The following is a 21448-nucleotide window of genomic DNA, read 5'->3' as shown; positions in this document are numbered from 1 at the left end:
TGATCACTACTCTCAAAGCTGAGATCAAAGATTGGGCTCATCTCTCATTGCATTATTCTTTCTTTTCTCAAGGTCCAGGCAGAAGACTGGGATCCAATTATTATAGATTCAGCTACTTCATTTAATGAAAGTAATTTAGTAAGTTAGACAAAGTAGAATTTAAGCCAAAAATGGTTAACCAGATAAAGATGGCTATTTCAATTTATATTCATAAAATGCAATCCATCAAGAAGATAAAATAGTGATGAAAGTTTATATACTGATGAACATAGCATAAAAATACGTAATTAAAAAATGAATCAAAATAAAAGAAAAAAATGTTATAAAACATCCTATTTCAAGTAGGAGACACTCCTCCATCAGAGGTTGATATTTCAAATGATAGATAATAATAATGATGATGGTAAGGATTTAAAGTGATAAGATGATAAAGGATTTAAAAATAGTTAATCTGGTTGATTTAATAGCCCCACGGACAGTATTTAGATGCCATACTCTCTGATGCCTCTTTGCTTCAAGTTATATTGTTCCACCCATTTAGAAAGTCTTTTCCTGCCTTCTCTATCTACTCATTGTTAAGTCCTTCCTCAAATACTAGTTTCTCAGTGGTATCTTCTTGTCATGAGGATTAAGCATAGCATCTTACATATGCCTTTTCCTAGACTTGTTTCCTTGTGCTTTCTGGTACGACTGATTATTTTCATGTCTGGTTTCTGATCAGTCATGAAGGCAGCAGCAATCTCATCTTTGTATCCCCAGTATTTAGCCTAATACATGGTGGCTGTGGGGACTCAGAGAATAATTGCTGAAGGAAAGGAGAGTATGGCCATGAAGGTACAACCCTCTTTATCAGCATAAGGCAGGGACAGCAATAAGGACATTCTCTCCTCTGTGAAGGTTCATCTGTGAAGATGACACAGTCTGCTCAGTGGCCCAAAGCAGACCCATTATATGGAGATAATTTAATTCCTCTTAGGGGCGCCTGGGTGGCACAGCGGTTAAGCGTCTGCCTTCGGCTCAGGCGTGATCCTGGCATTGTGGGATCGAGCCCCACGTCAGGCTCCTCTGCGATGAGCCTGCTTCTTCCTCTCCCACTCCCCCTGCTTGTGTTCCCTTTCTTGCTGGCTGTCTCTATCTCTGTCGAATAAATAAATAAAAAATCTTTAAAAAAAAAATTTAATTCCTCTTAAAATAGTATACTTGGGGTGCCTGGCTGGCTCAGTCAGTAGAGCATGCAATTCTTGATCTCAGGGTTGTAGGGTTGAGCCCCAAGTTGTGTGCCGAGATTACTCAAAAATAAAATCTGTTTTAAAAAATAAAATAAAGCAGTACACTTACCTGAAGTGCTCTACCCTTTCACATCTAGGAAGGAAATGGCAGCAGAGAGCAAAGTTAAAAGCAACTGAGTAGGGAATGCAGGGGGTTCAAGATATTTCTAGATTGCAGTTGACAAGGAGTGGGTAAATACAGGCCCAGCCGCACAACAGTGTTACTCCCCTACTGACAAAATCCAGCATCCAGACAAGCCCCCCGGGCGCATAGGCCCTAACAGCATCTGCCTCACACGCCAGTGTGGTGTGAGGCGCTCCCACCTACACTCGCTTTCACTCGCTTTCTGGAAGCTGTCCTGTGCAACTGAGATGCAGGGGCCCAGAAGCACTGCCGCCCCTGAGAAAATGGAGCAGGCCATGGTCTGTGTATGCATGTGCTAGGCTCAGATTCTGTCCTTTCACCAGGCCACTGTGAACTGGAATAGGGTTGGGGGAGTGTGTCCAGAAGCCTTACTGGCCACAATCAGCACATTGGTTTTGGAAAGGCTTCTGAGAAGCAATTTGTCACTGGGGGCAGGAAAGGAGACGCTTGTTTGCTTAAGCTGCTTCACGTCTGATTCAGCCCCCAGGTGCGAGCACCCACTTACCTATAGACCTCCGTATTCTATCCTGGTGGTGACAGGTGGGCATTCTCATGAAGAATTCTAAAAGAAACTCCTATAAAACAAAAGGTAAAGAACAGGGGAGCATGAGAGCAAAAAGACAGATGCATATCAATTTAAATTAATTGATTCAGGGACTTGGGTGGCTCAGTAGGCTAAGTGTCTGCCTTCAGCTCAGGTCATGATCCCAGGGTCCTGGGATCAAGTCCTGCATCAGGCTCCTTGCTCAGTGGGAGCCTGCTTCTCCCTCTCCCTCTGCCTGCCTCCCCCTGCTTGTGTTCTCTCTCTCTGTCAAATAAATGAATAAAATCTTTTAAAAAATTTAAAAATTAAGAAATAAATTAACTGATTCATCTAAGAAGTATTTGGAAGGTGGTGCCTGGGTGGCTCAGTCAGGTAAACATCTGCCTTCAGCTCAGGTCATGATCCCAGGGTCCAGGGATCGAGCCCCATGTCAGGCTCCCTGCTCAGCAGGGAGCCTGCTTCTCCCTCTCCTCCCCACTCCTGTGCTCTCTGTCACTATCTCCATCTCTCTCCCAAATAAATAAATAAATAAAAATCTTTAAAAAAAAAAAAAAAAAAAGAAGTATTTGGAGGGCCCACTTGTGATGATTTTTTCCTAAGTTTCTCTGGGAAGGCTCTTCAGAAAAAAAAGCCTAATGGAACCACCCAATGCAAGGATGAGGAGTTGGTAGTTTGATGTAGTCAAAGTGAAACAAGCTGGTGAAGAACCAGCCGTAGCCAAATCATGGCCTTGGGAAGAGTTTATCCTTTATATTTTCCATTCTTGTGATTCTTGTGTGGAAAAAGCCCTGAGAAATAGTAGCTTGAAGCAGTCCTTTCAGAGGTGACATTTAAAAATCAATCGGTATAAATGGATCCAATCCTGAAGCCTGCATTGTCTGGTTTTGACAGCTAAAAGGTAATTTAAAAGATTTAATGATTTAATCAGTCTCTTAGTGGATCATGTAAGAGGAAAGTCTATTTTAAAGCAAAGCAAGTGTGTTTAAAAATCTTTAATCATCACCCTCCCCTCTACAACTTCCACCCAAAAAGTATCTTCTCCCTCCAATTCTCTCTCTTTTCCACCTTCAACTCTCCCAAATTCCTCCCTTCCCCAGCTCTTGATGTTTCCCCCAAATAAACACAACCTTAGTTCTACTTCACATCCCATTAATCTCATCCATTTCTTTAGAACCAAGGAGTGCTCTGGAGGTGACTCAAAACACAAAATCCTTAGAATCCTTGAGAAAGAACAAAAATTGTGAATGCTCGGGAATTAATCATTTGTTCATTAGGAAAATGTCTACATTTTGTAACAAAAAAAGAAAGAGAGAAAGAAGGAAAGGAAAAGAAGCCTTGAGGAAGAGTCATACCATGAGATGCGTAAACAAGAGAATAAAATCGCCTGACATTTTCCCTTAAACTCAGTTTGGGAATTACTCTGGAAGGTGGGCCTCCTATTTTAAGAGAATAAAACCTGATACAGCACTGTGCTGTAGATAAGGCTGGATTCAAACAAGTAGCTGAGAGATAAAGGTTACCTTGAGCCTTCATCATGGGGCTGGATGAAAATACAGACATTCGTGATATGGTCCCTTTTTTGTTTTTATCCACTACATTTATACCAGGAACATCTGAAGTCAGGTTAATTTATAATGTACTTGATAGTAAAATGATGGGTGAAAATTTCAGCAAGTTTTTTTGAGCTGGTTATTGAATGGAACATATGACCAGATGTGAGGAAAGTTGGAGTCAAATCTGTATGAAACAAAACTCCCCGAGGGGATGCTCGCATGGTCACCAAGCATCCTGGATGTAGAAGCAAGATACTTTGCCTCCAAGTCTGCCTTTCTACGTTCTACAGAGAGATAAAAATTATAAATTTAAAAGACTTGCTTATGATTTTTTTTTTTTTTTTTTTTTTTTTAGTATTTCTTCACAAAGATGTATGTTTTCTTAGCCAGGAAAAGTTGCTGGTCAGAATTTTTAAACTGAGGGATAAATTGCTACTTTTTCTTCATTAATAAAATGAAAAGTCTCCATGGCAAAGAGTAAAACTGGGAAAGGTACATGAATTTATTTCTCACTTTTTAGCTAAACAGTCACTCACAAATTTAGCTTATTCCGCAGATAATTTTTCAAAGCTGAACCTTCAATACATAACTTCAGTGCGCTGTGAATACAGAGCAGCATAAGACAAAAAACGAATTTAAACCAGAAAACATTTAACAATTGGGTAAGAGTTTTGATAGAGAAAACAGATTATTTAGGACACTTACTTCATTTGCAGGGTTGGATTAAAAAATGGTACTCTCGGGGCACCTGGGTGGCGCAGTCGTTAAGCGTCTGCCTTCGGCTCAGGGCGTGATCCCAACGTTCTGGGATCGAGCCCCACATCGGGCTCCTCCGCTAGGAGCCTGCTTCTTCCTCTCCCACTCCCCCTGCTGTGTTCCCTCTCTCGCTGGCTGTCTGACTCTCTGTCAAATAAATAAATAAAATCTCTAAAAAAAAAAAAATGGTACTCTCATTAGTCACATCTTTCTTGGCCGAAAAAATACTGCTTTCAAGGATTAAAACAGAATGATCAATGGACCAAAAATGAGCAACTCTGCTAGCCCATTATATGACACAGGAACTTGACTTCTCAGGAAAAATGTACACATCTAAATTTCTGTTAACAGTTGCCTGAAATCCTTGTGCTTCATACTCCCAGTCATCACCCCATAGTGATTTTCCTGACTGTGTTTATAAGCACTGAAGTGAAGACTGTCATGTTTCAGTTGGTAGGGCTCCCATGACCAAGTATCACAGTCTGGGTGGCTTAAACAACAGAAATGTATTTCATCACAGTTTTGGAGCTAGAAGTCAAGGTGTTGGCACAGTTGATTTCTTCTGAGGCCTTTCTCATTAGTTTGCAAATAGCTGTCTTCTTCCTGCATCTTTACATAGTGTCCCTTCCGTGTGTGTTTGTGGCCTAATCTCTTCTCATAAGGACACCAGTCATACTGGATTAGGACCCACTCATATGACCTCATTATCCCTTATGATTAGCTGAATTTATCAGCATATTAAAAAAAAAAAGACAAGATGACCAAGTATGATTTATCTCCAGAATACAAGGACCATTCACTATTAGGGAATTCGTTAATTTAATTCACCATATTAATAGACCAAAGGGAAAAATCATTTCAGTATCTCCATACATGCTGAAAGATCTTTGGGGAAAAAAAAAAGATCAACGTCCATTCCTGATTAAAAAAAAAAAAACAAAAAACATTCAATAAAATAGTAAACATGATAAAAAGCATATACTTCGGTACTTAAAGTAATCATTTTATCTAATGGAGAAACTCTAGAGGCTTTTGCAATAAAGTTAAGAACAAGGCAAGGATGCCCATTACTTCTATTATGATTTAGCATTATACTGCAGACTTTTAACTCACAATATTATATTTCTTAATGTGGGTAATGATTTTATAATCATTCTCTAAATTGTACATGTGTACTTTGTACATTTTATGAATATGTATTTTACAATAAAAAGATTAAAAATGTAACATAAGAAAACCATATATATGTACATTTAAAAAGGCTCTTTGATGTAATTTATGTCCATTTGTACATCTAAGATTTGTGGCCGAAGGACATGCAGCCGGGCATTTTCAACAAAATGAAAGGAAGCACCGTGGATGCAAGACGTGCAGCATGAGGTGGAAAATGGCTCTGTAGCCTTTTTATTGCTGGTGATAAAAATCTAAATCAATGGCCATTGACGTCTTGTCAAGAAGGAAAACACGAATATTTTAAGATTTAAGTATGAAACTTTCATATGCAAAAGACAGCCAATGAAAGTTAAATGCAGGTTTCAGCTCCAACATTTAAAGAGCTTGGAGGCCCTCTCTCCAAGCTACCAAGAAAATCAATATCTTTTCTTGCAGTCATCAGAGAATGAGTTTGCAGCACAAAATCCTGCCTGACATCTGGAGAGACAGAAATCCAGCATCATAGTAAGATTTGCTTACCTAGAGTAGACATCACTGATGGCATAAACTGATAGAAATACTTAAATGGCGATTTTAATGGATTGTTGGAAGTTATCTATGAACTAATGTGAGAATAACTCCTGGGGGTCAAAGTTTTAGGGGGCACGCCACACTTTTATGGACTTTATATCCAGGAAACCCAACAAGTTCTCATGGCAAAGATCTGAGAACGATAGCTGTTTTCGTGACAGAATAATTGCTGTGAAATGCACCTGCCTGGGGCCCTCCTCCTAACAAAGGCCTACTTCCCATGGGGGGGGGGGTGAAAAAAAAACTTTATCAGCCTGTTCCAGAACTGTGGCAGAAAGACACTGCTCCCACTCCAGCCTCACCTAGCCCTAAGGAATGTGGTGGGGTAGGGAGAGCTACACAAGAAGAATCATTTGTGAAAGTCATAAACCAGAGATGCAGCTCACTGAAAGGCCGAGACTAAACTGAAAGATTACAGAATGCCCCCTCCACCAACACCTTACCACCACACCAACAGGGTTCCAGTGTAACTGCAGTGGATTACAGCTGAAAGACCGATGAGACCCAGATTCTGTTTGAAGCAGCAGTACTTAGGCAAGCCCAGAGTCAATGTGGGAGACAGAACGTGAGGACACTAGAGAAATTTGACGCCTCTCTCAGCTACAGAAAATAGTACACAAAGCCCAACTCCTAGCCAAATTAACATAAACCCTCACACTGGAGACCTATTTAGCTGAGTTCCTATTTCCCAATACAACATATCTGGCCTTCAAAAAGGCATGGCAAAAGGCAAAAAAGAACACAGTGTAAAAAGACAAATCATCAGAACTAGACTCAAATATGACACAGATGTTGGAATGATCAGAAAATCATAACATATATATGGTTAAGTTAAAGGCTCTCATGGAAAATGTAGACAACATCAAGAACATGGATAATATAAATAGAGAAATGGAAATTCTAAGAAACACCAAGAAATGCTAGGAAGACTCGAGATGGCTGAATAAAGAACTAGTGTGTTTAAAGACAGGTTACTTGAAAATCTCTAAGTCGAAATTTAAAGAGAAGAAAAAATGAAGAAAATAAAACAGAGCATTAAAAAACTGTAAGACAAGAAGAAAGAGAAAAGGGAATCAAATATTTGAAATAATGTCATGGAAAACTTTCCAAAATTCATGGCAGACACCAAGCCACAAATTCAGGAAGCCCAGAGAACAGAAAACAGGATAAATATCAAAAGATACACCCAGCTGTATCAGAGTCAGACTGCAGAGAACCAAAGACAACTTGAAAACTTGAAAGGAGCCAGGAAATAAGGAAGCAAAGAAACACCTTATCTATGGAAGAACAAGAATGAGAATGACATCAGGCTTATGAGAAAAGAGGAAAACCAGAGGAATAATATAATGAAATACTGAAGGTGTTGAAAGAAAAAAAAATCCATCACCTTAGAATTCTGTATGTGGTGAAATTATACTTGACGAGTGAAGGAGAAATGAAGACTTTCTCAGACGAGCTAAAATGGAATAAAATCATCACCAGCATACCTACTGTGCAAGAAATGTTTAAAGACTTTTTCCCGGAAGAAGGAAAACCACATAGGTCAGAAATTTGGATTTACATCAAGAAAGGAAAAGTTTTAGAGAAAGAATAAATGTGGGTAAAATAAAATATTTTTTTATTCTTAACTGACCTAAAACATAGCTATCTAGAGCAATAATAGTAACAGTGTATTGGGTAATTATAACATCACGGATAAATAAATGGATGGCAGCAAGAGGTGAGGGGGAGGAATTGGGAACTCTGTCAGAAGGTTCCTGCACTATACATGAAGTAGAATAGTTTTACTGAAGGCAGATTTAGTTAAAAATGTATATTACAAACTCTAGGACAAACAGTGCATTATGTTTTTAAAAAGTATAACTGACATGCTAAGAGAGGAGTGAAATAGAAAATACTCATAAAATACATGCTTTGAAGCATAGAAGGCAGAAACAGAAATCTCTGACAATCAATAGAAAAGTTACAAAATTTGCTTATATTAATCCAAATATCTCAATAATCACTTTAAATGTGATGTGAATGATTTTTTTTTTTTTTTTTTTAGCGAGAGAGAGCATGCACATGAGCAGAAGAAGGTGGGAAGGGGCAGAGGGAGAGAGAGAATCCTAAGTAGCCTCCATGCTTAGCATGGAGGTGGACATGAGGCTCAAACTCATGACTCTGAGATCACGACCTGAGCCAAAATCAAGAGTCCGACGCTCAACAGACTAAGCCACTTGCCCCTAAATGCGAATGGTTTAAATGCACTAATTAAAAGACAGAGACTGTCAGGGTGGATTAAAAAAACAATACCCAACTCTATGTGATCTCAGAGAAATCATTTGAAATATAAGGACACCGATAGGTCAAAATTAAAGAGATGGAGAAAGATACACCATGCTAGCCCTCATAATCGTGACAAATGTACCAATGTAAGGTAGGATTATAGGGGAAACTGGGTGTGAGGCATGTGAAACTCGATGCTATCTTCGTCATAGTTCTGTAAATTTAAAAGTACTCAATAATTAAAAGTTTGCAAAAAATAGGCATATAATAAATTATTTGAGCAACAAACAAGACAAGACAGTTATATGTAAAATCAAAGTTAAACATAAAATACCTTTGATTAGAAAATTTTAAAAAGCTGCCCTGAAATGTGCATCTTAAAGATCATGACATCTCTTATCTTGCCATCCTGCTCTACACGATGAATGATAACCGTGTATCAGGCTGATAGAATATATAATTCAAAAGCCAGTCTTCTATAAAATCCGCTTATTGTTCACCAAGAACTGATACTAATTTACCCATTTATAGGGAGGGGGGTGGGGGAATGGGATAGACTGGTGACGGGTAGTAAGGAGGGCACGTATTGCATGGTGCACTGGGTGTTATACGCAACTAATGAATCATCGAACTTTACATCGGAAACCGGGGATGTACTGTATGGTGACTAACATAATATAATAAAAAAAAAATTTACCTATTTATATACGTTAGAATTTCAGGAGAGATAAAAATACAAAAGTATATAACAAAATGAAGTCCTTTACAATATTTAAGTGTAAAACATGGCTAAGTTACCGTACAGTTTAGGATTGTCTAGGTTTCCTAGTTTGATTTAGCACTAAGTCCATTCTGTTAGGAAACAAACACTGGGCAGCTCCGATATTCATGGAACTGTTTCAGGCACTATGGAGAATCACAAAAATGCATAAGAAATAGTCTCTGCCCTAGGACGGTTACATAATACAATTTAAAGGCATTTACATACTACTTCTATAACATGTACCCTTTCCTGCAAATCCAGATGCATTTTACACTAATAGAGCCACTAAATAAGTTGGACCTTGGCCTGATAGGGTTTTGCTGGACAGTGAGTTTGTGTGTTTCACCTGTAAGAGAGAAACACTATTGATTTCTTCTCAACAACATGGTAGTTGAGTTAACATTGAGCTATTAATAGTACCATTCGATTTTTAAAAATTTATCTGCATTTCCTTACCTGACTAAAACTATTTTCTCATTTTTCTTGCGGATATATTAATTCAGTGTTATTCAAATACATGGAAGTTTCCGAAACAGCTGTGAAATTCCAATATTTACCCTTAGCCATGATTCTCAAAATGATTTATTAGCCTTTTATTTTGTCTGAATAGTTTTAAGTGCTTCAATCTGGCAGCTTTTTGGTATCAAATGAGGACATGGGTTCTCAGCGAAGTGATATCCTTATGCTGTGATCTCTTCCTCCCAAATAGTTTGGCTTTTATTAATGGCAGGGCAATATTGAGCTTTTTGTATAATCACGATTGCTAGCAATTTGTTTTGCTATTTCTAATACAATGTCTTCACTGATAGAAGAATGATGGCAAACAGGAATAATGTGTATGAATATTTACTAGAATAATTAGCAAGGAGTGGCTCTCTAGAGTATGAAAGTGAAAAGAGGCAGAAGAGCCTTTTTAAAATTGTAATTCTCTCTGTAGCAAGAACAGGCTAAAGTTGAAAAGGTTTATACCAACGTATGCAAAGCACTTCAATAAGATTAAATAAATAGCCACTGTATACATAACGCTTATATGCTCCTTCCTTCTTCTCTCCTTTTTTGTCCAGAAATGTAGATTTCTTAAAAATCTTAAAACTCATCACCATCGTCGTTGTTGTTGTTGTTGTTTGCTAACTCTACTGAGCTTTCTTGGAAATGATGCCAGTTAAGACTCAGTGGTGGGAGGAGGAGGGTTAGGGGCAGAGTGGCGGTTTCCCACAGGAAATCCATCTCGCAGCTTGTAGTAAAACTGATTTCAAGGACAGATTAATGAGGTTGCAACTTGCTGATCATCCTAACACCCATCTTTTGCCATTTCCGAACAAGATGGCAAGTGTCGGCAGCTTGATCTCTTGACACCAAAAGCCCTTAGCTCTATCTTTCAATACTGCCATTGCAAATTCACCTATTCGTGCAGTTTACAAAGAGTTTCCGAAACTGAATGAGTTTAGTAGCATGGAACTCCTGCCTTACTCTAGTGAAAAACCACGCAAATGCTGTCGGTGCATTCATTGTAGATGAAATCACAGGGAAAATCCCTTCTCTCGAACTGTACTTGCTATTCAATTTAGAAAATGTGTAAGAGAATACAGTGTGAAAACTTTGAGCTGGGCACACTGAGAGGTACAAAGACAAATAAGGGAAGACCTGCGAGGTGTGGCCAAGGCTAAAGAGAAGGCAGTGGCAGCGGGACATAGCGCAACTGGCATAATGTAGACAAATTATGGTTTTGCTTTTTTCTCCACCCCTCTCCTTAGTGAACAGATGACATTTTGTCTAGTTCCACAAATACCCAGTGACCACACGGTCCACAACTCTCTACTACGGAGCCACATCCAAGCCCAGTAACACTGAGCTCCAGAAAAGTCCTTCATCTCCAACTGCTCCTCTTTCTCCATCACTAACAAGACTCCTAATCATTGCAAGAAACACCAGTTACTTTAACCCAGCTTATAGAATGCTTCAGCAGCATCTATCAATCCAGGCCGAGCTCTACAGAACAGTTTCCACTGGGTCTTGGAAGGCCTTATGCTGACTACTTTCACCCTGGGGTTAACAGCAAAATTCTTGCTGAGTCTTCCAAGGCGGTCGTTCCTGATGAGTAGGGTAACAGGTTGGGGAAATCTCAGAATGGTGTCTCTTTAACTTTCAAGGTCTCTTAGTCAAATTAAGACAATGATAATCACTTCTGCCTAATGGCCAAGCCTATTAAATCCTGTCTCTCCCCACCCTTCCCTCAGATGGCAATCACTAAATATTTGTTCAATGAATAAATGCATGAATGAATGAATACAAAATGCAACTGTACCACCTCTCGGAGTGGCAGTCGTAATACCTATTGTTATCCTCTCATGCATTCTAGGCGGTATTGAAGGGAAAATTTCCTGTGGGAAATTTTTACTGGATGTCAAACTAAATGAGGACTGTCATTCAGGGAAGTTGGTTAATAACAGTTACTTTTTAAAATCGACAAATATTTGCTGAGCGCTTACTGTGTGCAGTCGCTTTCTAGACATTGGGGAAACATTGCTGAAGAAGACAGACATGGGGCCTGACTTCCTGGAGCTTAGAGTCTTGTGGAGGAAAGTAGACCATACACAAAAACATAAGCAAAGTCATTTCCATTCTAATGTGTTACACAGGAAATGGGATATAATAGAGTAGGGTGCACCTGGGGAGAGGAGCGCCCTACTTCAGTCAGAGTTCTAAAGGAAGGCTGTGCTGAATATTTAAATTTGAGCTGGGCCACTGAGGAGGAGATCAAAGAAGCTTTACAAGGAAACATTTTACCCTCTCCAAGCAGGGCAAAGGCTGGAGGTGATAAAGATCTTATCTTGATCAAGCGGGTAAAGAAAGGCTACTGAGGCTCCAGAGGAGGGGTTGGCACATTTTTTCTCAAACTTGACAGTGACTATTTTAGGCTTTTCAGGTCAGGTGTTCTCTGTGGAAACTACTCAACTCTGCTTTGCGCACAAAAGCCGCCATAGATGTCCATAAATGATTGAGTGTGGCTGTGTTCTAACGAAACTTTATCTGCAAAAACAGGTGATGGGGGGATTTGCCCCATGGGTTGTAATTTGCTCTGCTCTAGACAATAGAGCAAAAGGAAAAACGTTACATGTTGAAGTATGAACACTGCGCACAGCCCAGACCCTGTGGGGCCTGAGGGCACAGTAAAGAGTTGGAATTTTATTCTTAGTGCAACATAAAGCCATTGAGAGCATCCATGAAGCAAGGGAGTGACTTGTTCTAATTCAGTTTTTAAAATATTATTCTGGGGGCGCCTGGGTGGCTCAGTCGTTACATGTCTGCCTTCGGCTCAGGGCGTGATCCCGGCGTTCTGGGATCGAGCCCCGCATCGGGCTCCTTCGCTGGGAGCCTGCTTCTCCCTCTCCCACTCCCCCTGCTTGTGTTCCCTCTCTCAATGGCTGTCTCTCTCTCTCAGTCAAATAAATAAAATAAAATCTTTAATAAAAAAAAAAGAAAGAAAATGGATTGGGTGTGAGGGGAGTGGGGCCATGCCAAGGCAGCAAGGAGGAATTCTAGGTTTCTGGGTGATGATAGTGCTGTTATCAAAATGCGGCAGATGGAGAAGGAATCAAAAGTTCAGTTTTAGAACATTTTAGTTTGGCATGTCTGTGAGACATTAAGTCATCCCTCAGAAGAGGAATGACCGAGTAACTACAAGATGGACCATTTTGAAGCAGGTCAAAGAGAAGCAAGGTGGGTCCCCAGTCAGTCCCGCTAGAACGACTTTGGGGGGAGTGTCCACAGCCCTTTCTATAGGGGCTGGCGTGAGAAACGACACGAGCGAGCAAGCGCAACTCAGGACATTTGTTGAAGTGGCCACAACCCTGACTTCCTGTGTCAAAACAAAGGACGCCGTCCTTCAGCATAGGATGCCGGGTGTCTCCACACTGTGTCTGTTTCCGCACTAAGCAAGCCTACCTGAGTGAAAGGGGGCTGATTGCAGGCAGATAAAAATAATTAGCGCACAGACACAGGATGTTAGTTGTGACCAACAAACAAAGTTTGCAGCTTGGTTGTGACCTGCAAATGTGCTGCCACACGTGTTTCTCTGCTAAGCTTCGACCACATCCTAAAACACAGACATGTCAGTATCTCACAGCTAGTTTGTTTGAGTGATCCAGTCATAAGCACAAGAGGAAAAAAGTCACCATGTTTGACTGCTTTTGCTTAATTCAACTTGAACTGGATGCTCCTGAGAATGCTGCTGCAGAGAGATGCCTGGGAGGCTCAGTCGGCTGGCCATCTGCCTTAGGCTCAGGTCATGATCCCAGGGTCATGGGATCGAGCCCTACATCGGGCTCCCTGCTTAGCGGGGAGAGTGCTTCTCCCTTTCCCTCTGCCTGCCGCTCCCCCTACTTGTGCTCTGTCTCTCTCTGTCTCTCTCTCTGTCAAAGGAATAAATAAAATCTCTAAGGAAAGAAAAATACTGCTGCAGAAAATAATCACAGAAATAAGGAGCAGGGTAGTGAACCAGGGGTCAGAACTCGTGCTACCTGATTCCTAATCCATTCCACAGAAGTCGGTGAAGGGATTTTATTACGTATTTTTTGGTCAAATACGTGTAAGAAGGATAAACATTGGAAGAGATATATGGCAGAACAGCGTAACACTAATAATATCACTCTTGCTAATATGCAGGATGCAACCCCCGAAGGAAAATACCGTACTACGGTGTTTCCAAACTTAACTGAAAATACACAATTTGGTAAACACACACGTACATTAGATCTATCCATTCTAGATTTTCAATAGAGTCATGATCCCATCTTACAGCTCAACACATTTTCGATTACGCTTTGTTACCAGTGACAGAATATCCAATTTTAGCTACTTAAACAATTAGGGCTTATTTTTATTAAAGAGCAAGAAACCCAGAGGTAGGTTTGTGGCTTTATTCAGTGGTTCATAAATGTCAGAACAAACTCATAAAAATTCTCTTGACCTTTTCCTCTCAGTTGCAAGGTAACTTCAACAACAGCTACAAGTACCACAGCCGAGTATGAGAAAAGGAAGAGGGAACTGGGAGGTCATGAGGGGACATCAGCATCATTCTTTCCTTTTAACAACGAAAACAAATATTTTTCAGAATTCCTGTAGCAGACATTTCCTTGAGTCTCATTATCTTATCATCGTCAGGCTCTTTGACCACATCTAACCGCGGCAGAGGGTGGGAGAGCAGGTGAAACTCTAGGAAAGCAGAGAACAGGATTCTTAGAATTGGTTTAGACACGCGTGTCATTTCCCTTGGCCTCGGCGCATCGTTGCTTCAAACAAATTAGACCACAGGAGAATCCTGCAGCTTCTTGGCTGGGCAACTAAGAGTGTCTGCTGTCCAAGACTGTGTTACAAGACACACTTCGTGCACGTCATTTGTCACTTTCAAATCGCAAGGGCGCACTGTAATATACCGTCCAGGTTGATCGCCTGCTGCTAGGAGGCTTGCTCCGAGGAAGACAGGCCTCCAGCTATCAGCTCCCTTCAGGTATCGCCCCAACTGAAGGAGTCACCTCACCAAGGCCTCACCCCCTTCCCGAGGCCATCTTCATCCACGTGCGCCTGCAGGGGCGCTACTCGCTCCTCCTCCCCTTCACGCCCCCACCCCCTTCTCCTACCTTTTCCCCGCTCTCTCCCACGGTTCTTCCCACACTCAGAACAGCCCTGGAAGGCCATCTCCTCTTCGGAGCGGTGGTCGGCTGAAGCTTCAGCGGAGACCGCACTGCGGCTCCGCCCTCCCGTCTGCCCGATCCTGCTTCGGCAGGTGCGCTCAACGCGCGGCGCACCGCTGCTGAACCTCCCGCCTGCCAGCGTCCGTCTCCGCGTCTCCTCCCGGGACGGCCCGACCTGCTGCAAAAAATGAAACGGGAAATTAAATGTACTCAAAACATGTTCCTTTCTCTATTTTAGTTTTAACGCCTCTATGGAAGTTTTTAAAGATGTAATTTTTAAAATCAGAGTTAATGAAGTGAAAATGTAATATGTAAGACTACCACATGCCAATGAAATTCTGTGTCATTTCGGCAAGGAACGGCAAACATGAAAATATTTGCCGTCGGCACCGACTGTTCATTTCCCCAATTGAACAGACATGTGATTTTGTTTACAAAAATTTTTGGAAATAGCTTTATTTTTCTGAATATAAAATGAATCACTGCTCATTGTGAAATTACAAAAACAAGTAAAAATATAAATAAAAAAGAAATCACCTATAACCTTATCACATATCTGGTATTAACCTTTGAGCGATCTCTGTCCAGACTTTTAAAAGGAGTTAAGGTAACTGGGCGATGGGCGTTAAGGAGGGCACGTGATGTAATGAGCACTGGCTGCTATAGAAGACTGATAAATCACTGACCTCTACCTCTGAAACCAATAATACATTATATGTTAATAATTGAATTTAAATAAAAAAAATAAAGAGAAAAACAACTCATTTAAAAGAAGGAGTTAACAGCTGTTTCTTTGACATTTCCTTTAGTCTCAAGGAAAGTCTGATGATCTGAGCCGTTTTCAACCCTCCCTGCAATATTAACTGAAGTAATTTTTAAGAATTTAACTAGAGCAGATCTGTATTTAAAAAGAATCTGACCAAGGACTAGGTACAGGACCAAATCCCACCTCCTTGTGCCGACCAAGTAACAAATCATTGGTATTTATGAGGCAGAGCTGTCCCGGAGACTTGGGGCTGGTTGCACACACCAGAGAAAGCAGGCTGACTAAATCAGGAATAAAAGCTTAAAGGATCCGGAGCTAACGAGTCCCCGAGCTGTGGCGGCATGCACATTTTCAGCTTCATTTCTTATGACCATGCGTGCTCTCTAAGCAGCGTGGCAGGAACATCGCAAGCCGTGCCTGGGAGGTACAAGGCCATGGCTGTGTTGTTTTGCATGCTGCATCTATCCTGTTTGCTTTTTTAAAACGACATACATATGGTGCTGGGTCAAGCCTAATGTGTGCTCAGCTGAAATGTAAAACAACTACAGCCAGCAGAAACAGACGTTTTCATTATCACATAAACAACTGGGGACTATATTCTCCTTGTAAAAGCTTCAAATAATATATAGAATTTTGCAAAGTGAACTCTACACTGCAATTTCCCTCCTCTTGTTTTGAATCACTAATTTGCCTTCTTTACTTTGCAGAGATCTATTCAGATTTTCCATTACTTCTCAGGTCAGTTTTGGTAATTTGTATCACTCTAGGAATTTATCTATTTCTTCTAAGTGTTAAATTTGTAGGCATGTAAAGTTGTTTATATTTCCTTATGATTCTTGCAATTCCTGTAAGGTGTGTACTCGAGTCTATCAATTTTATGGATCTTTACAAAGAACCAGCTTGGGCTTCCACTGATATTTTCTCATGTTTTCCTTTCTTATTCTGTTGGTTTCTGCTCTGGTCTTTATTATTTCCTTCTTTCTACTTTGAGTTTGATTTCTTCCTTCTTGCTTGTCAAGGTAGAAAATAAGTTTTGATTTAGATTTTTCATTTTTAACTGTCTAAGCATTTTATGACCTACATTTCCTCCTAAGCATTGCTTTAGCCACATCTCATACATTTTGATATATTGTATTTTTATTTTTATTGATTTTAAAGTATTGTACAATTTCCCTTGTAAGTTCTTCTTTAACTATCAGGATTTTTTGGAAGTCTGTGGTTTATTTTCCAAATATTTAGGCATTTTCGAATAGCTTTCTCCTTTATATTTCTAATTTAATTCTGTTACAACAAAAAATACTTGTATTATTTCAGTCCTTTTAATTTTTTTAAGACTTGCCTTATGGAATAGCATATAGTCTATCCTGAAGATTGTTCCGTGTGTGATTGAAAATATGTATTTTGTCTTTGCCATCTGGAGAGTATTCTTTATAGTAATATTTTTTTATTATATTATGTCACCATACAGTACATCCCCAGTTTTTGATGTAAAGTTCCATGATTCATTACTTGCGTATAACACCCGGTGCACCATGCAATAAGTGCCCTCCTTACTACCCATCACCAGCCTATCCCATTCCCCCACCCCCTCCCCTCTGAAGCCCTCAGTTTGTTTCCCAGAGTCCACAGTCTCTCATGGTTCATTCCCCCTTCTGTTTACACCCCCATTCTTCTTCCCTTTCTTCTCCTACCGATCTTCCTACTTCTTAGAGTATTCTTTAAATGTCAATTAGATCCTTTTGGTTAATAGTGTTCAATGCTTCCCTATTCTTACTCATTTTCTCTCTGCTTTTACCAATTACAGGGATAGGAGTAGCTAAATCTCCAACTATGGCTGTTGTATTTTCTATTTCTCCTTAATTCTGTCAGGTTTTTTTTTTTTTTTCTTTTCTTTTTTCTTTTTTTTTAATGATTTTTTATTATATTATGTTAGTCACCATACAGTACATCCCCGGTTTCCGATGTAAGGCTCAATGATTCATTAGTTCTGTATAACACCCAGTGCACCATGCAATACGTGCCCTCTTTACTACCCATCACTGGTCTATCCCATTCCCCCACCCCCCTCCCCTCTGAAGTCCTCAGTTTGTTTCTCATAGTCCATAGTCTCTCATGTTTCATTCCTCCTTCTGATTACCCCCCCTTTCTTTATCCCTTTCTTCCCCTACTGATCATCCTAGTTCTTATGTTCCATAGATGAGAGAAATCATGTGATAGTTGTCTTTCTCTGCTTGACTTATTTCACTTAGCATTATCTCCTCCAGTGCCGTCCATGTTGTAGCAAATGTTGAGAACTCGTTCTTTCTGATAGCTGAGTAATATTCCATCGTATATATGGACCACAACTTCTTAATCCAGTCATCTGTTGAAGGGCATCTCGGCTCCTTCCACGATTTAGCTATTGTGGACATTGCTGCTATGAACATTGGGGCGCATATGGCCCTTCTCTTCACTACGTCTGTATCTTTGGGGTAAATACCCAGTAGTGCAATGGCTGGATCATAGGGTAGCTCAATTTTTAACTTTTTAAGGGACCTCCACACTGTTTTCCAGAGTGGCTGTACCAACTTGCATTCCCACCAACAATGTAGGAGGGATCCCCTTTCTCCACATCCTCTCCAACAATTGTTGTTTCTTGCCTTGTCTATTTTTGCCATTCTAACTGGCGTAAGGTGGTATCTCAGTGTGGTTTTGATTTGAATTTCCTTGATGGCTAATGATTTTGAACATTTTTTCATGTGTCTGTTAGCCATTTGTATGTCTTCATTGGAAAAGTGTCTGTTCATATCTTCTGCCCATTTTTTGATTTGTTTATTTGTTTCTCGTGTATTGAGTTTCAGAAGTTCTTTGTAGATCTTGGATACCAGTCCTTTATCTGTAGTGTCATTTGCAAATATATTCTCCCATTCCGTGGGCTGCCTCTTAGTTTTTCTGACTGTTTCCTTGGCTGTGCAGAAACTTTTAATCTTGATGAAGTCCCATAAATTCATTTTATCTTTTGTTTCTCTTGCCTTTGGGGATGTGTCATGAAAAAGGTTGCTTTGGCCGATGTCGTAGAGGTTGTTGCCTATGTTCTCCTCTAGAATTTTGATGGATTCCTGTCTCACATCGAGGTCTTTCATCCATTTGGAGTTTATTTTTGTGTATGGTGTGAGATAGTGGTCAAGTTTCATTCTCTTGCATGTAGCTGTCCAATTTTCCCAGCACCATTTATTGAAGAGACTGTCTTTTTCCCACCGGATGTTTTTTCCTGCTTTATCAAATATTAGTTGCCCAAAGAGCCGAGGGTCCATTTCTGGGCTCTCTATTCTGTTCCATTGGTCTATGTGTCTGTTTTTGTGCCAGTACCATGCTGTCTTTGTGATCACAGCTTTGTAGTACAGCTCGAAATCCGGCATTGTGATGCCCCCAGCTTTGTTTTTCCTTTTCAACAGTTCCTTGGAGATTCGGGGCCTTTTCTGTTTCCATACAAATTTAAGGACTGTTTGTTCCAGTTCTTTGAAAAATGTCTTTGGTATTTTGATCGGGATAGCATTGAAAGTGTAGATTGCTCTGGGTAGCATGGACATTTTAACTATGTTAATTCTTCCGATCCATGAGCATGGAATATCTTTCCATCTTTTTATGTCTTCCTCAATGTCTTTCAAGAGTGATTTATAGTTTCTAGAATATAGGTCCTTTACGTCTCTGGTTAAGTTAATTCCAAGGTAACGTATGGTTTTTGGTGCTATTGTAAATGGGATGGATTCCCTAATTTCTCTTTCTTCGGTCTCGTTATTCGTGTATAGAAATGCAACTGATTTCTGAGCATTTATTTTGTATCCTGCCACGTTACTGAATTGCTCTATAACTTCTAATAGTTTGGGAGTGGCTTCTTTTGGGTTTTCCATATAGAGTATCATGTCATCTGCAAAGAGAGACATTTTGACTTCTTCTTTGCCAATTTGAATACCTTTGATCCCTTTTTGTCGTCTGATTGCTGTTGCAAGGACTTCTAGTACTATGTTGAATAATAGTGGCGAGAGTGGGCATCCTTGTCGAGTTCCTGATCTTAAGGGAAATGCTTCCAGCTTTTCCCCATTGAGAATAATATTTGCAGTAGGCTTTTCATAGATGGCTTTTATGAGACTGAGAAATGTACCTTCTATTCCTACACTCTGAAGGGTTTTAATCAGGAAAGGATGCTGTATTTTGTCCAATGCTTTTTCGGCATCGATTGAGAGGATCATATGGTTCCTGAGTCTTTTCTTGTTGATATGATGTATCACGCTGATTGATTTGCGAATATTGAACCACGCTTGCATCCCAGGTATGAATCCCACTTGATCGTGATGGATAATCCTTTTAATGTACTGTTGGATTCTATTAGCAAGTATCTTGTTGAGGATTTTGGCGTCCATATTCATTAGGGAAATCGGTCTGTAATTCTCCTTTTTGAGGGGGTCTTTGCCTGGTTTGGGGATCAAGGTAATATTGGCCTCATAGAATGAGTTTGGTAGCTTTCCTTCTGTTTCTATTTTTTGAAATAGCTTTAGGAGAATAGGTATTATTTCTTCTTTGAATGTTTGGTAGAATTCCCCAGGAAAACCGTCTGGGCCTGGAGTTTTGTTATTTGGAAGGTTGTTTATCACTGACTCAATTTCTTCATAATTAATTGGCCTGTTTAAGGAATCAATTTCTTCCGGTTTCAATCTTGGTAGTTTATAGGTTTCCAGGAAGGATTCCATCTCTTCCAGATTGCTTAGTTTATTGGCATATAGCTGTTGATAAAAATTTCTAATAATCCTTCCAATTTCAATGGTGCTCGTCGTGACCTCTCCTTTTTCATTCATAATTTTAATAATCTGGGTCCTTTCTCTTTTCTTTTGGATAAGTCTTGCCAGTGGTCTGTCAATTTTATTGATTCTCTCAAAGAACCAGCTTCTAGTCCTGTTGATCTGCTCTACTGTACTTCTGGTTTCTGCTTGATTGATTTCAGCTCTAATTTTGGTCAACTGCTTCCTCGTGCGTGGATTAGGCCTGTCCCTCTGTTGCTGTTCCAGCTTCTTGAGGTGAGAATATAAAAACTGCATTTTAGATTTTTCTATTCTTTTGAGTGAGGCTTGGATGGCTATGTATTTCCCCCTTAGGACTGCCTTTGCAGTATCCCATAGGTTTTGGACTGTTGTATTTTCATTCTCATTGGTCTCCATAAATTGTTTAATTTGATTTTTGATTTCCTGGTTTATCGAGTCATTCCTGAGCAGGATGGTTCTTAGTCTCCAAGTGTTTGAGTTTCTTCCAAATTTTTCCTTGTGGTTGAGTTCCAATTTCAGAGCGTTGTGGTCTGAGAATATGCAGGGGATAATTTCAATCTTTTGGTATCGGTTGAGACCTGTTTTGTGTCCCAGAACATGGTCTATTCTTGAGAATGTTCCATGGGCATTAGAATAGAATGAGTATTCTTTGGTTCTGGGGTGTAGTGTTCTATATATATCTATGAGGTCCAACTCGTCGAGTATGACATTCAAAGCCTTTGATTCTTTGCTTAGTTTTTGCCAGGGTGTTCTGTCTATTTCTGATAGTGGAGTGTTGAGGTCCCCTACTATTAATGTATTTTTATCTATGTGTCTCTTTATTCTGGTTAAGAGTTGGCTTGTGTATCTTGCTGCTCCCCTGTTGGGGGCATATATATTTATAATTGTCATATCCACTTGTTGAATACTTCCCTTAAGAATAATATAGTGCCCTTCTGCATCTCTAACTATAGTCTGTAGTTTAAAATCCAATTTATCTGATATGAGAATTGCTACCCCAGCTTTCTTTTGAGGTCCATTTGCGTGAAAGATGGTACTCCATCCCCTTACTCTCAGTCTGAATGCATCTTTGGGTTTGAAATGAGTCTCTTGTAGACAGCAAATGGATGGGTCATTTCTTTTTATCCAATCTGCAACCCTGTGGCGTTTTACG

This window comes from Ursus arctos, unplaced genomic scaffold (genome assembly GCF_023065955.2).
Source record: "Ursus arctos isolate Adak ecotype North America unplaced genomic scaffold, UrsArc2.0 scaffold_4, whole genome shotgun sequence".
Taxonomy (NCBI): Eukaryota; Metazoa; Chordata; class Mammalia; order Carnivora; family Ursidae; genus Ursus; species Ursus arctos.
Note: the sequence above shows the minus strand (reverse complement) of the source record.